Below are 15,313 nucleotides of genomic sequence, written 5' to 3'. Positions count from 1 at the left end.
CACACAAAATATTGTAGCAGACGCACTATCTCGTTCTCTCAGCAACAATCAGCAAGACATCGCAACCAACTTCTGCAAAGCAAATTTCAGCGTCATGTACATTCAACAAGTCATTACAGGACATAGCACAAGAGCAAAGTAAAGATAACGTGTGGAAAGAGATTAAACACCTCTGGCAAGATAGGAAAAATGTTACGATTAGAAGCCATTACACTGCACTCTCATCCTGACAGCAACAATTGTTTATTATGCATTCCTGACGAACTTGTTAACAAATTAATCTGGTATACTCATTTAAGTTACGCACATTACGGAGCTAGAAAATGTTTTCTTATACTGAGACAGAACTGTTATTTTACGAACATGGAGAAACAAATACGACGAATTTTAACGTCATGTAAAATCTGCCAGAAAGCTAAGTCAGACACGACTTCACATATTCCTCCATTATATCCCATTGTACCTGTTAAATTGAGACATATGGCCGCGGTAGACATTTTTGGTCCGATTCCTAGAACTAATAGAGGTTTTCGCTACATCTTTGTCGCTGTTGAACTCACTTCAAAATTTGTTACCTTCACTCCGTTACGCAAAGCTACTGCTAAAACTGTTTCGAAGGCGTTTGTAAAACATTTTCTATTTCATGTAGGGCATGTGTTGAAAGTAATTTCCGACAATGGACCACAGTTTCGATCTGCTATATGGACACGTATGTTACGAGCTAGAAACATTTCTCCGATATATATATCCAGGTACCATGCTTCTTCGAACCCTTGTGAACGATTAATGAAAGAAATTGGTAAACTGTGTAGAATATACTGCCATAAAAGACATATTGATTGGGACACACACATACACTCATTCCAGGATGTAATTAATTCCATACCAAATGAATCCACTAGGCTATCTCCGTCTGTTATACTGAAAAATGTTGAACCACATAACAAAATTAAAGAATTAGTAAACTTTCCTACATCTCGTCGACTACGACACCATGGAATAATTGACATTGCGCTGAACAACATCAAACGTGCCGCAGAGCGCCGGAGAAGACAACAAATACAGGTTTGTTGTATACGCCGTGACTTTCACGTTGGACAGAAGATATTAGTAGGTACACACTATTTATCCAACAAAATAAAAGGTAGGTGCAGTAAATTTGAACTTCTATACGCACGTCCATATCGGATTCGCAGCATTCCTCACCCCAATGTTGTACACGTCGAAACTTTGAGAACCAGAAAATCGAAAGGAAACCACCACATATCGAATATTCAACCTTTTATTGAATGAAGATACTTTATGATTTAACATGCTGTAGTGCCATTTCCTAATTTTTATGACCACTTATGCAATTATATTCACATGAACGCTTAGTGATGATTATCGTATTTTTTCTTGGCATGTGCCCGGCAGGGTAAGGTTAGCAAGTCGCTTTTCTTGTCGTTGCACATCAGACAGTGCATATTTTTCATTTTTCATGTATGTATGATTGTTTTCCTGTTTTGTTTGTATGCACTATGAAACAGTTAAGATATAACAAACACCAGTTAACTTTAACATTTTTGCCTTACGATACCTCGACATCGTGACTACTTTACCTTTTTTTTGCTGCTACATTGTGATACACTGAGTACATTTTTGCTTCTGAACACTGTCGATGTTTTTGACATATTACGTTTTCTGTTATGCTATGCTGTATGCTTAATTATATCACTATAAACCAGTTTTTATCTAATGGGTATATGAATTAAATGCAAGATATTAATCTTTGTTCATCATTTTCAGGAAGAAATAACGTGTAAAGGAAATAAATTAAACAGAAATGGGAATTTCACCTACGGAATTAACATAGAAGATGCAAAAACCTTGTGAGGAAGAGTAAATGGATCAGAATTAACAAGTATTAACAAGAATATACTATACACATCGTTGAATAGCAGTCTTAACTAATTTTTTCTTTCAGAATACGAAGCGATTGATGCAGGCTGTCAGACAGAACTTCACATCTTAGTTTTAGTGATGAAATATGATAGAAATAAGGAATAATAGTATAATGAATAATGAAGTGACTTTGTTGCAGATGATAATGAATGATAATGAATAATGATGAAGAATATGCTACTATGAATAATGAAGTTTTTCTTTACAGGTGATGATAATAATGGAGTTATGACAATATGGATAATGGAGTGATGGATAATGAAGTTCTTTTTTTTTCTCTTTACAGGTGAGGATGATGTTGAAGTTTATGTATTTATGCTATGTAGTTATTTAAGTATTTGTTGCAGTTCGTTTTGACAGTATGTGTTGTATTGCATAGTATGATGACTGAAGGTTTTGGAAAGGACAGCTAGGGAACACATTTTATACACTTTTCACTACCTGTTAATTCGAAGTTCACTACTTTTCAGCATAATATGCGTTTCTTCTTTCAGCTTAATAATCCATTTTGTATTTTTTCAGGAGAAGCTATTCATGAAATTAATGTACTATAAGCAGTTGTTCATTAAACCCATGTCATTTATGAATATGATTACATATACTCTACTTGTTTCATAATCTTGATACAGCTGACTCATGACGAATGATGTTACACATCTTCATTTGCAGCAAAAACTCAAAAGCAAATATTGTTATTAATTATCGATCCCAACGCAATGCATTGCTAGCACAAAAAAATGCTTTGCAACAGGCAAATAAATGCCACTGATTAATGTAATAAGATGAACTATGAGGACAATGTTTACTATAATTTGATTAATTATGCCATTTATTAACTCATTTTCAATGATGACTTCTGATGGTTTGTAATTAGGCTATGAGTGCCAATGTTCTCTGTAAATGACTTCTGATGGTAATTAGGTAATGAGTGCCAATGTTCTCTGTAAATGACTTCTGATGGTTTTTAATTAGTCAATGAGTGCCAATGTTCTCTGTAAATGACTTCTGATGGTTTGTAATTAGGCAATGAGTGCCTATGTTCTCTGTAAATGACTTCTGATGGTAATTAGGTAATGAGTGCCAATGTTCTCTGTAAATGACTTCTGATGGTTTTTAATTAGTCAATGAGTGCCAATGTTCTCTGTAAATGACTTCTGATGGTTTGTAATTAGGCAATGAGTGCCTATGTTCTCTGTAAATGACTTCTGATGGTTTGTAATTAGGCAATGAGTGCCAATGTTCTCTGTAAATGACTTCTGATGGTTTGTAATTAGGCAATGAGTACCAATTTTCTTTGAAAAGTTACTCATGAACATTTTTCTGTAACACTACATACATGGTACAGAAATGTTCAATAACTGGGCAATGAGTGCCACCCATTACTAGTGTAATTCTCAATGAAGACTAGTATGTGACTTAATGTCCTTCACCTTCTGACCTAATTACCTGGAATTACTGCAATATCCGTTTGTCTTGTATATCCTCATGATCATGGAGCACTATATTTGGTTTTTGCACTAATTCTACGTTGCTGTAACAGACAAGAACGTGGTGTTGACACGACATGCTGTCCACCACAATGAGCGATGAGATGCTATTTTGGTCCCACTGTTTGGTGTACCTAATGTACTACCAAAAGGTAACATGGAATATTACTACGGCATTTCAATGTCTTGGCTACGCTGATTAATACTTCTGGGAAAAGAACTTTAGATTGCCTCACTTGGTGTTGTGCTTCTGTAGAAAGATATGGACTTTCAGTGGAGCTGCGTGCAACCTAAAGTGCTACAACAATGACGCAATCCTTCCCTTTCCTATCCTAATTCTTGTAACATATTAAAAATCATTTTATTATCATGATTTGTCTTCATGGCCTATACATTTTGTAATTTGCCCATATGTTCTGAACTACAGCGCATGTGCACTTTTGTCATTTTGTTAACATTTTTTCTACTCATTGCATATACATTTTTTGTGATTTGCTGATATGTTCTGTACTACTGTGCGTGTGCACTTTTGCCATTTGTGAATATGTTTTGTACTCGTTGTATATATTTTGTCTTTGCCTGATATGTTCTGTACTCAGTGCATGTGCACTATATTTACTTCACGTTCTACACCTATATATATCTGTATATATTCTGTAATTGTAAAGTTAATTAGTTAAGAAGAAATTTGTTGCTCATGGCAAGTCCAAATGACTCACCATCGCTGCCAAATTTTTGACCCCCCGGTGGAGGGTTATGAAACGCGTACGTTTCATATGTATTCATTACCAGCGATGGCGAGGCATGACAGAATCTCTGACCAGAGAGTTATTTATTGTGGCTAGTCTGCGCTTGACCGCGCGAGACGACAGTGCTAGTGTGTGGCGAGTCGACAGAGGGAGTAGACAGTTGGATAGTTGTACTCAGTCAGTGCTAGTGTGTAGCGAGTCGGTATGCGTCCGCGGTGTGCTCTGCCCACGAGTCTGGTCAGGAATGTGGTGGACGATATGTATATTATTGTAGAAGGTAATGATGCAGCATTGCGCTCAACTAATAACGTATGTTAATTGTAATTAATTTGTTCAAAAAAATGCCCCAATAATAATTTTTCTATAAAGTAACTTTTTTAAAGAAAAAGATTCATTTCAAGCTAAATAATATTTCCTATGCATTCCCTCCAAGAATCAAAATTACATATAAGCCAGCATTGCACGAAGCTATGCCGAAAAATAAGAGCAGATATCGATGCAGTTTTACTGAGGTAAGAATTTTGGTTTAATTATTTCACAGGGCCGTAGGTCAGCGCTGGTGTCCTTATAAAATTTGTCAGGTTTAATTATTGCTGTTGAGTTGTTACATTCAGTTCATGGTTCATTATTTAATTAATGTTATTGTGGGTTTGTGATCAATCTTCATCCCTTAACGATATTTTGTGGGGAGTTTACATTTGCGCAATTTTTATTCTTTAGTTTTGCAAGGAGGTTACGCTTGGCTCATTTTTTTTATTCAGTTAATATTGACTAACTTTACTGCTGGCAGGTTACAACCTGGAAAAATAAAGCTCAAATTCATTGTAAATTTTTCGTAATTAGTAGTAATTCTGGACGTGAAAAAATATATAAAATTTCAGTTTGCTTGCTCCTGTATTATAAGAGAGATTAATAGGTCTTCGCAGCTTCAGTAATCGTTTGAAAGGCAAAATAGTATATTATTTTCCTTTCAGTGAAGGAAAAAGCCTGTTGTGGTCTTCAGTCCGAAAACTGATTTGATGTAACTATCCCTGGTACTCTATCCTGGGACTGCCCCTTTATCTCCGAATAATTACTGTAACCTACATCTTTCTGAATCTGCTTACCTTATTCATCTCTTGGTCTCCCTCTATGATTTAACCCCCCCTCCCGCCCACACACACACACACACACACACACACACACACACACACACACACAATTCCCTTCAATACTAGATTGGTGAGCCCTTGAAGTCTCAGAATGTGCCCCATTAACGGATCCATTCTTCTAGTCAGGATGTGCTACAAATTTCTTTTCTCCTCGATGCTGTTTAATATCTCTACATTGGTTAATTGGTCTACCCATATGATCTTTAATATTCTTCTGTAGCACCATATCAAAAGCTTCTATTCTCTTCTTGTTTAAACTGCTAATCATCCATGTTTCGCTTTCATAAATGCCTGCTCTCTTTCAGAAAAGACCTCTTAACACTTAACTCTGTATTCGATCTTAATCCAGCCATGATCACTTACTTTGCTCTCCAAATAGAAAAACTCATCTAATGCTTAAAGTGTCCCGTTTCCTAATCTCATTCCCTTAACATCAGCTACTTCTGCTCGACTATATTCCATTGTCCTTGTTTTGTTTTTGTTGATGTTCAATTTATATCTTCCTTTCAATAGACTGTCCATACCCTTCAGCTGCTCTTCCAAGTCCTTTGCTTTCTCTGATAGAATTACAAATCATCGGCAAACCTCAAAGATTTTATTTCTTCTTCGTGTACTTTAATTCCTATTCCAAGTTTTTCATTGCTTTCCTATACTGGTTTCTCTACGTACATACTGAATAACATCGGGGCTAAGATACAACCCTCTCTCATTCCCTTCTCAGCCAATGATTCCCTTTCACGCACCTCGGTTTTTATGACGGCAGTCTGGTTTCTGTACAAGTTGTAAGTAGTCTTTTCATCCCTATATTTTACTCCTAGTACCGTCAGAATTTCAAAGAGAGTATTCCAGTCAATACTATCGAAAGATTTCTGTGAGCCTACAGATGCTATAAACGTAGGTTTGTCTTTCTTTACGCTATCTTCTAAGAGAAGTTATAGGGTCAGTATTGCCTCGCGTGTTCCTACGTTTCTCCTGAATCCAAAAAGATCATCAACAAGGTCGGCTTCTACCATTGTCTTCTCACAATGAAACATTATGTAAATAACCTTTCTATGTTACGACTTTTTTCATCTTAGTTATTGTTTCCTTCGAACTTATTTTTCCGTGTATCACTTTATAGGACTTTTAAATTTTCATTCTGATGAAGAATATCTCATTCAAATGAGCGATGCTCCGAAGATGGGGTGGATTCGCCAGTCTTTACACGGGAGAAACATAAAGCCCGCTGTCCAAATTGTCAGCATTGTGGAGTAGAGATAATCGCGTTGTGTGTCTAGTGACACCTTATACGTTCACTCCGGGCACTAGGAAGATATGATAAGGATGACGACGACGACGACGATGATGATGGTGATAATGATGATGATGATGGTGAGAGCATTCTGGTAACGTTCGTTTTCCTCAGAGTCTCCACACACAGATACATCCATTGTGATGCTGTACACAGAACAGAGAGTCATCTGAAAAGGCGACATGGTACAGCTCTTGCGTCCAGTGCTGTCGTTGGGCAGATCACTGTCGGTACGCCTGTCTATGCTGCGCCGTCAACGTAAGCGGCAGTAATGGTCACTGTGCTGACATTACGTGATGGTGTGTACGCCATCGCACTGTCGTGTGGGTACTCGTTTTGCTGCAAAACAAGTCCATTCCCTGACTCAAATTATGTGACATTGTTGCTTGGTCTTCCATGATCGAGTGAACATTATATCTGTACAGTTCATGCCACTTTGCTGCATGCCGCGTATAAGTTGTTGAGATTTTTATGGCCAATAATACACAGGAGTAAGATAAAAATATGAAAACACCGCAAGAAATACACATTTGAACAGATGCAAGTCAAGCCTGCAGGTTGCACTGCTATATTCGACGACGAATGGCACCTTTGTAGAGTTGTAAAACTACCACAGGCTACTGTAGACTTTCATAAGTAAGCGTTGACTACGGTAGTTTTGCTAGTACCTTTGGTGAGTCAAGATCGTACCCTTGTTACATGTATATTATGATGTTATGTGTGTTGCACAACTACCGAGCTTAACACTAAACTATCGCTTTCTTTATGTACGCAATCAGTGTCTTACTGTATTCCCCAAAAAACCGGAAGCGGTAAACCATCTAGAAAATGAGTGATGCTATATAAAAGACTATGTAACCTATGGACATCGTTATCTTAATTCCTGTTTTAATTCGAAAATTGTTGATATGTAACGTGGAATGGAGGGATGTTGTAGAAAGAAAGCAGCACATATTTATCATATATTGCTAGAAAACTCAAACTCGTCGCCAAAAGTAAAATAAAAAAACTGCAAAACCAAAATATATCTAACATCGTGTCGCGTCCCGGCACAGCCTCACTATACCAGAATGAAGTAAGTGCGAACTGCGTAGCGTAATCGGGACGTTGACGACAATGGGTTGACTATAAATTGCTGTCAACCTTTATATCGGAGATGAGAGTTAGAGAATCTCCTTGGTTTGAAGCAAATAAGTTTCCTGAAAATAGGTTACAGAAGTGCAATAGGCAGAAAAGAATGATTAGTTTCTATCAAGGTTTTTCTCACATATACTTATGTGAGGTGATGGACCATAAGCCCCTTAGTAAGATTCAGTCTATTTATTCGGACTTGCTACTTCAAAGCTAATTGCCGGTACATATAAGAAACAAGTACAAAGCAATCACTTGTTCTTGGTTAGCACTGAAATCTCTCTAAGTCATTGAGACAAAGACTGACAGCCTCTGTTAAACGCTATTCCAATGAAACTCTAAAAATCCTACTTGACTTGCAGTTCCTGAATGTCCACCACACTCTATCACCGTCTTCTCACAGTTGAAGTCTTTATCAGCTGTATCGGCTGCTATGGGCCTACTCGGCCCCGCTAGCTTCTCGCTGCGGAATCTCCAAACTGCCGGCACTGGCTCTGAATCTGCATCTGAATCTCACCTTCTAGCTATTCCGCTGCCTGACCTTTTACTTCGTTTCTCATGGACTTGGGTGCACACGAGTTAATTTGTTTCACATGACTCTTTCATTTCTAAGTGACCGGATTGCACAAGAATGCCTACGGTTCCACGCGACACTCTCGTTTCTAATTGGTCGGCTTGTGCAAGAATGCCTTCTGTTCCACACGACACTTTCGTTTCTAGCTGCACAAAACTTACTTTGGTTCCACACGAGTCTTTTCCGCACGTGACTGACACTCTGTCTTGCTGTATTATCGCCCTGGTGTTTGCGTCTTCCATTGCGCAAGTTTGATTCATGCTGCTTCCTCTGGCAGGAAATCAAACACTAAGTGATTTGATCAACAAGCCATACTTGGCAGCCTCCGCTGCTTATCTTGTCCCTACATCCTGGTGGACTATTTCTTAATGTCGGCTGGCTGTTTGCCTATGGAGCCTGGACTCTTAGTATGGTCACAAAAGCAAGAATAAAAATTAAAATTTTCTACGGTTACAACAATCGCTTCAATACTTAGGCGAACTTGCATAAAACATGTTTCTGTTATTCATAAGCAACTTTCGCATTTATCAATAACCACAACAACAACTCCTTCCTTTGATCGTAATGAAGAATGTTTTATTAAATAAAAAATAACAACAATAACGATATATATTTGTGCATGTAAACTGTTCTTGAGTCAAAAGTAATTGCTTTGGTTACACAAAAGTGCAGAAGTTATGTGATCAACTAAGTTTTATTGTTTATAAAATGCAATTTATACTCTATAAGGATGTGGAATACACACTGGACGTACACTGAAAGTTATGCGGTTATAATCATGCAGAATAAAAACAAAAGGTTAAGAATTCGTCGCCTCCCAGTTTCTCTGTTACACATTTAGTTATGTTTCTTTCCCTACCAATACTAGCAGTACCACCGGTAATTCTACCATTTACTACGTCATTTATGCAGTGTACCAAGACCACCGAACCACAGTGTAGGTAGAGAGCAAGTCTACAACTGTGGAATGCCCTCAATACGTTTCAAGTGTCAGTTGTCGTCAGAACAGTGTCCTGTATAGTTGTGACTGCGTTATGTCGACGGTAAGTGAATTCCAACGTGGAAAATTGTTTGTGCTTATGTGTTGGGTGCCTCCGTACCCACGTTAGCTGAAGTATTTAGTGTACTAAGAGGCCCCATATTGAAGATGAAGGGAAAGGGGAAAGACATAATCTGCGAAGTCACGTTGCAGACGAGAGTGTGTGTTGATTGATCGTGACAGACAGTTACTGAAGAGGATTGTGAAGAAAAATAAGATGATTACAGCTTCGAAAGGGTTTGCAGAACCGAATGTCACAGTCGCCAACGCTGTCAGTGCCAAAACAACACGAAGGGAGCTCCATAAGCAGGAAAATGCTGTGCGATTTGGAATTTCAAAACTACTCATCAGTTATGCAAATTTCCTTAATAGGAAAACCTGGTGCCGAAGCCATAAACCTGGACTATGGGGCAACGGAGGAAGTGATTTGGTTGGATGAGTCTTGTTCCACTCTTTTTCAACTTTATCCCCCAAGAATGAAACATAGCAGGGGTTTCGTGATGATTTGGGTAGCCTTATCGTGGTATTCCATAGACGATAAGGGTAGTACGCAGGGTCGCGTTGCTGCCAAGGGATACGTGACCGTTTTAGCTGATGAGGTCCATCTTACACAGTACAACGTTTTTTCTCCAATGGTGATGCTGTGTTCCAAGATGACGGAGTCCCTGTTGCCAGAACTCTGCGGGACTCTTTTTGTGAGTACGAGTGTGTATTGTCACATCTCCTCTGGCCTCAAATCAGCAGATCTCAGTTTTGTGGATTACTTTGAGAGAAGGGTGCGTGATCGTTAGCTGTACTTGCCGCTACTTTCCAGGAAAATTAGTGTAAGATTCTCTGAAAACCATACTGAGAGAGACTGGCAACTGTTTTTAACGCAAAGGGTTTTCGTATCAGGCTTGGTAATGTGTTTTCGGAACACATTAGTTGATCACGTAACTTCTGCACTTTTGTGTAACCAAAGCAATTAATTTTGACTCCAGAACAGTTTACACGCACAAATATGCATCGTTATTGTTGTTACTTTTTATTTAATGAAACATTCTTCATTACGATCAAAGGAAGAAGTTGTTGTTATTGATAAAAGCGAAAGTTGCTTATGAATAACAGAAACAAGTTTTATGCAAGTTCGCCGAAGTACTGAAGCGATGTCAGTTATATTTTGGTTTTGCAGGTTTTTTTTTATTTTACTTTTTTGTCGGCGAGTTTGAGTTTTCTAACAATATATGGTAAATCTGTGCTGCTTTCTTTCTACAACATCCCTCCGTTCCACGTTACAAATCAACAATTTTCGAATAAAAACAGGAATTAGGATAACGATGTAGAAAAAATTGTTCCATAGGTTACATGGTCTTTTATATAGCCGCACTCATTTTCTAGATGTTTTACCGCATCCGAGTTTTTGGGGAATATAGTAAGACACTGAAATGAAATGATCGTATGGCATTGTTGGCCGGGAGGCCTCATGCGGGGAAGTTCGGCCGCCGTATTGCAAGTCCTTTTTAGTTGACGCCACTTCGGCGACTTGCGAGTCAATGATGATGAAATGATGATGAGTCATCACGAGGCAGAGAAAATCCCTGACCCCGCCGGGAATCGAACCCGGGACCCCGTGCGCTGGAAGCGAGAACGCTGCCGCAAGACCACGAGCTGCGGACAAAGACACTGATCGCGTACATAAAGAAAGCGATCGTTATGTGTTAATGCTCGATAGGTATGCAACACATGTAACAAGGGTACAACCGTAACTGACAAACGGCACTAGCAAAACTACCGTAGTCAACGCTTACTTATGGAAGTCTACAATAACCTACGGTAGTTTTACAACTCTACAAAGGTGCCATTCGTGGTCGAATATAGCAGTACAACCTCCAGGCTTGACTAGCATCTGTATTCAAGTTCAAGCGTGTATTTCTTGAGGTGTTTTCATATTTTTATTTTACGCCTGTGCATTATTGGCCATAAAAGTCTCAACACCATGCACGCGGCATGCGGCAAAGTGGCATGAATTGTACAGATCATGGAAGATCAAGCAGCAGTGTCACATAATCTGAGTCAGGGAATGGACTTGTTTGCAACAACACGAGTACCCACACGACAGTGCGATTGCGTACACACCATCACGTACTGTCAGTACAGTGACCACTATTGCGCTTACCCCTGACGCCGAAGCACTGCCGAAAGCCAGTACTAGACGCAAGAGCTGTACCAAGTCACTTTTTCAGATGAATCCCTGTTCCGTGTACAGCATCACAATGGATGTTTCGTTCGCCATCATCATCGTCATCGTCGTCGTCGTCGTCGTCTAGAACTTTTATTTATGTCTTACAAAACTGTCTCACATACCTATCCTGTTATCGAACTCGTGTAAGAAATTTGTTTGCCAGACGCTGGACTCGTGTGCGGTTCGTCGAGAGCGTGCCCCCTTCCGGCCACCAGGTCTGTCGGTTAGTCGGACTGGCACGCCACGCAGCTGCTTCGTTACGGAAGATGAGTCGCCGCTTTCTGGCAGCTCGGTGGCGTCGCGCCGGGGGGCACGACAGCGCGTGGCTTCTGAAGGAGCCCGCCGTCTGGGCCGTGCGCGCGCTGCTACCGGCCGCTCGCTCTCTCCTGTCGCCTCCCTGTACCTGCCGCGGCGTCGGCGGCGCAATTAAAACAGACCAAGGCCGCGACGCACAACGGCCGCGTCCTAGCAGGCGGGATTCTGTCTTAACGAGCCAGCTATTACACGCTGAGCGACGGTCCTCTCGGCCTTTTTGGAGTTCACCTCTGTTAACTCCACGGTTGCTCAGTAATGGTAGCATTTTTTCCAGCCACTGCCTTGGGAAACATTTTTTTTTCTGTCGCTTGCACAGAACGCACCGGTGTGGAGGTCTGCCTGCCGTTCTCAAACCGAAGATCACAATTCGAAAATTTCAGCATTGTGCTAATGGAAGTTTTGCGTACTGTCGTTGCAATAAAATCTTATCGGGACGCTAACAGAATGGAGCCAGTAACGTTTCGCGAAGCGTTCTCTCCCCTCTCTTAGCTGTCTAAGTACGGGAGAAAAGAGCACGATGCTTCCCGAAATCGGCGAGGTGGGTGGGCCGTTAGGGCACTGAAACCAGTTTTGGAAGAGCTCGATTCAAATCTCCAGGCGGATATCCAGATTTAGATTTGCGTAATGTTTCAAAATCGTTTGAGACAAAAGCTGGAATAGTTCCGTTGAAAAGGACGCCACTGCATCCGTTCTTCATAATTTTTTCATTCAGGCCTACTCTCCACACATAATGACTTCATCGTCGTCAGGGCAGTAAACAGTAACTTTTCATCCTTCCTTTTAGAAGAGTCACAGACGTAGCTGACTAAGATGTTTAGTATCCCGAAAATATTATCTTACATGGTACAGAACCGTTTAGCCATATTTAGTCGTTGCTTTTACGCTGAAGCGCCAAACACTGGAATAGACATGCCTATTCAAATACAAAGATATGTAAACAGGTAGAATACGACGCTGCGGTCGCAACGCCTGTATAAGACAACAAGCGTCTGGCGCAGTTGTTAGATCAGTCACTGCTGCTACAATGGCAGGTTATCAAGATTTAAGTGAGTTTGAACATGTGGTGTCACCGCCAGACACCACACTTGCTAGGTGGTAGCTTTTAAATCGGCCGCGGTCCGGTAGTATACGTCGGACCCGCGTGTCGCCACTGTCAGTTATAGCAGACCGAGCGCCACCACACGGCAGGTCTAGAGGGACGTACTAGCACTCGCCCCAGTTGTGCAGACGACTTTGCCAGAAGGGGATCCCTGACAAATACGCTCTCAATTGCCGAGACGATAGTTAGCCTAGCTAGTTCAGCTACATTTGCTACGACCTAGCAAGGCGCCGTATTCAATTGCTAATTAATATTATGAAGCATGTATCATCAAGAGCGATGTTCTACAATTATGGATTAAAGTTAAGTATTCCAGAAGCTACGTACTTTTCTTTATAGCATTCATTACGTATCCTGTGCCGGCCGCGGTGGTCTCGTGGTTCTAGGCGCTCAGTCCGGAACTGCGCGACTGCTACGGTCGCAGGTTCGAATCCTGCCTCGGGCATGGATGTGTGTGATGTCCTTAGGTTAGTTAGGTTTAAGTAGTTCTAAGTTCTAGAGGACTGATGACCACAGATGTTAAGTCCCATAGTGCTCAGAGCCATTTGAACCATTGAACGTATCCTGTTTTAGACCTTACGCCAGCCTGCGTGAGCTTAACGCGTGCCTTTCGGCTACTTCCGAGTGGCGTGGCTGTCTTGCTACGCCACTACAGAACATGGTGTTATACTCGATGCGCGAGCGATGGGACTCAGCATCTCCGAAGTAGCGATGAAGTGATAATTTTCCCATACGATCATTTGACGAGAGTACCGTGAATGTCAGGAATCCGGTAAAAAATTGCATCTCCTACATCACTGAGGCCAGAATAAGATCCTCCAAGGACGGGACCAACGACGACTGGAGACAATCGTTCAACGGGTCAGAAGTGCAACCTTTCTGCAAATTGCTGCAGACTTCAATGCTACGCCACCAACAAGTATCAACGTGCGAATCATTCAACGAAACTTCATCGATATGGGCTTTCGGAGCCGAAGGCCCACTCGTGTACCATTGATGAATTCATGAGACAAAGCTTTGCACCTCGCCTAGACCCGTCAGCACTGGATTATAGGACTGCTGATGACTTAGAACGTGTTGGCTGGTCGTACGAATCTCGTTTCAAATTCTATAGAGCGGATGGACGTGTAGGGGTAAGGAGAAAATCTCATGAATCCATGGACCCTGCACGTCAGCAGAGGACTGTCCAAGATGGTGGAGGCTCTGTAGTGGTGTGACGCATATGCAGATGGAGTGATATGGGACCCCTGATACGTCTAGATACGACTCTGACAGGTGACACGTATGTAAGCATCCTGTGTGATCGCCTGCATCCGTTCATGTCTCTTGTGCATTGCGACGGACTTGGGCAATTCCAGCAGGAGAATGCGACACCCCACACGTCCAGAATTGGTACAGGGTGGCTCTAAGAACATTGAGCACAATGCTGAAATATTCTAATCGTTGTGATCTTCAGTTTGAGAACGGCAGGCAGTCCTCCACACTAGTGTGTTCTGTGCAAGAGACTTTATGTAGGCCGAAAAAAAAAAAAGAAAAAACCACACACTCACTTCCGCTGGCCACCAAACTCCCCAGGCATGCACATTATTGAGCATACCCGGGATGCCTCGCAACGTGCTGTTCATAACAGATCTCCACCCCCTCGTTCTTCTACGGATTTATGGACGGCCCTGCAGGGTTCATGGTGTTAGTTCCCTCCAGTGCTATTTCAGACATTAGTCGAGTCCATGCCACGTCGTGTTGCGAAACGTCTGGTGCTCGCGGGGGCTCTACACGATATTAGGCAGGTTTACCAGTTTCTTTGGCTCTTCCGTGTTTAACACGCTGTACGACGGTCATCTCGACATTTTTTGGTGTTCTGGGAAACTTTCTTTTCTGCATACGTGAAGAGGCTTGCACAGAACACACTAGCGTGGAGGGCTGCCTTCCAGTTGCCAGTTGCCAACAACTTTAGAATATTTCAGCATTGTGCTAATGGATGTTTTGCGTACTGTCCTTGCAATAAAATCATATCGGGACGCTAGCAGAATGGAGCTGATAACGTTTCGTGAATCATACTTTCCTATCGCTTAAGTGTTTAACTACGGGAGAAAAGAGCATGATGTTTCCCGAAATTGGCGAGATATCGGGGCGATTAGGGCACTGGAATCACTTTTGGAAGGAGCTCGATTCAAATCTCCATGCGGACATCCAGATTTAGATTTGCGTGGCGTTCCAAAATCGTTTGAAACGAAAGCTGGAATAGTTCGCCATAATTTTTTCATTCAAGCTAATCTATAATGATGTCACGGTTATCAGGGCAGTAAACTGTA

The sequence above is a fragment of the Schistocerca americana genome, chromosome 4 (assembly GCF_021461395.2).
Source record: "Schistocerca americana isolate TAMUIC-IGC-003095 chromosome 4, iqSchAmer2.1, whole genome shotgun sequence".
Lineage (NCBI taxonomy): Eukaryota > Metazoa > Arthropoda > Insecta > Orthoptera > Acrididae > Schistocerca > Schistocerca americana.
Note: the sequence above shows the minus strand (reverse complement) of the source record.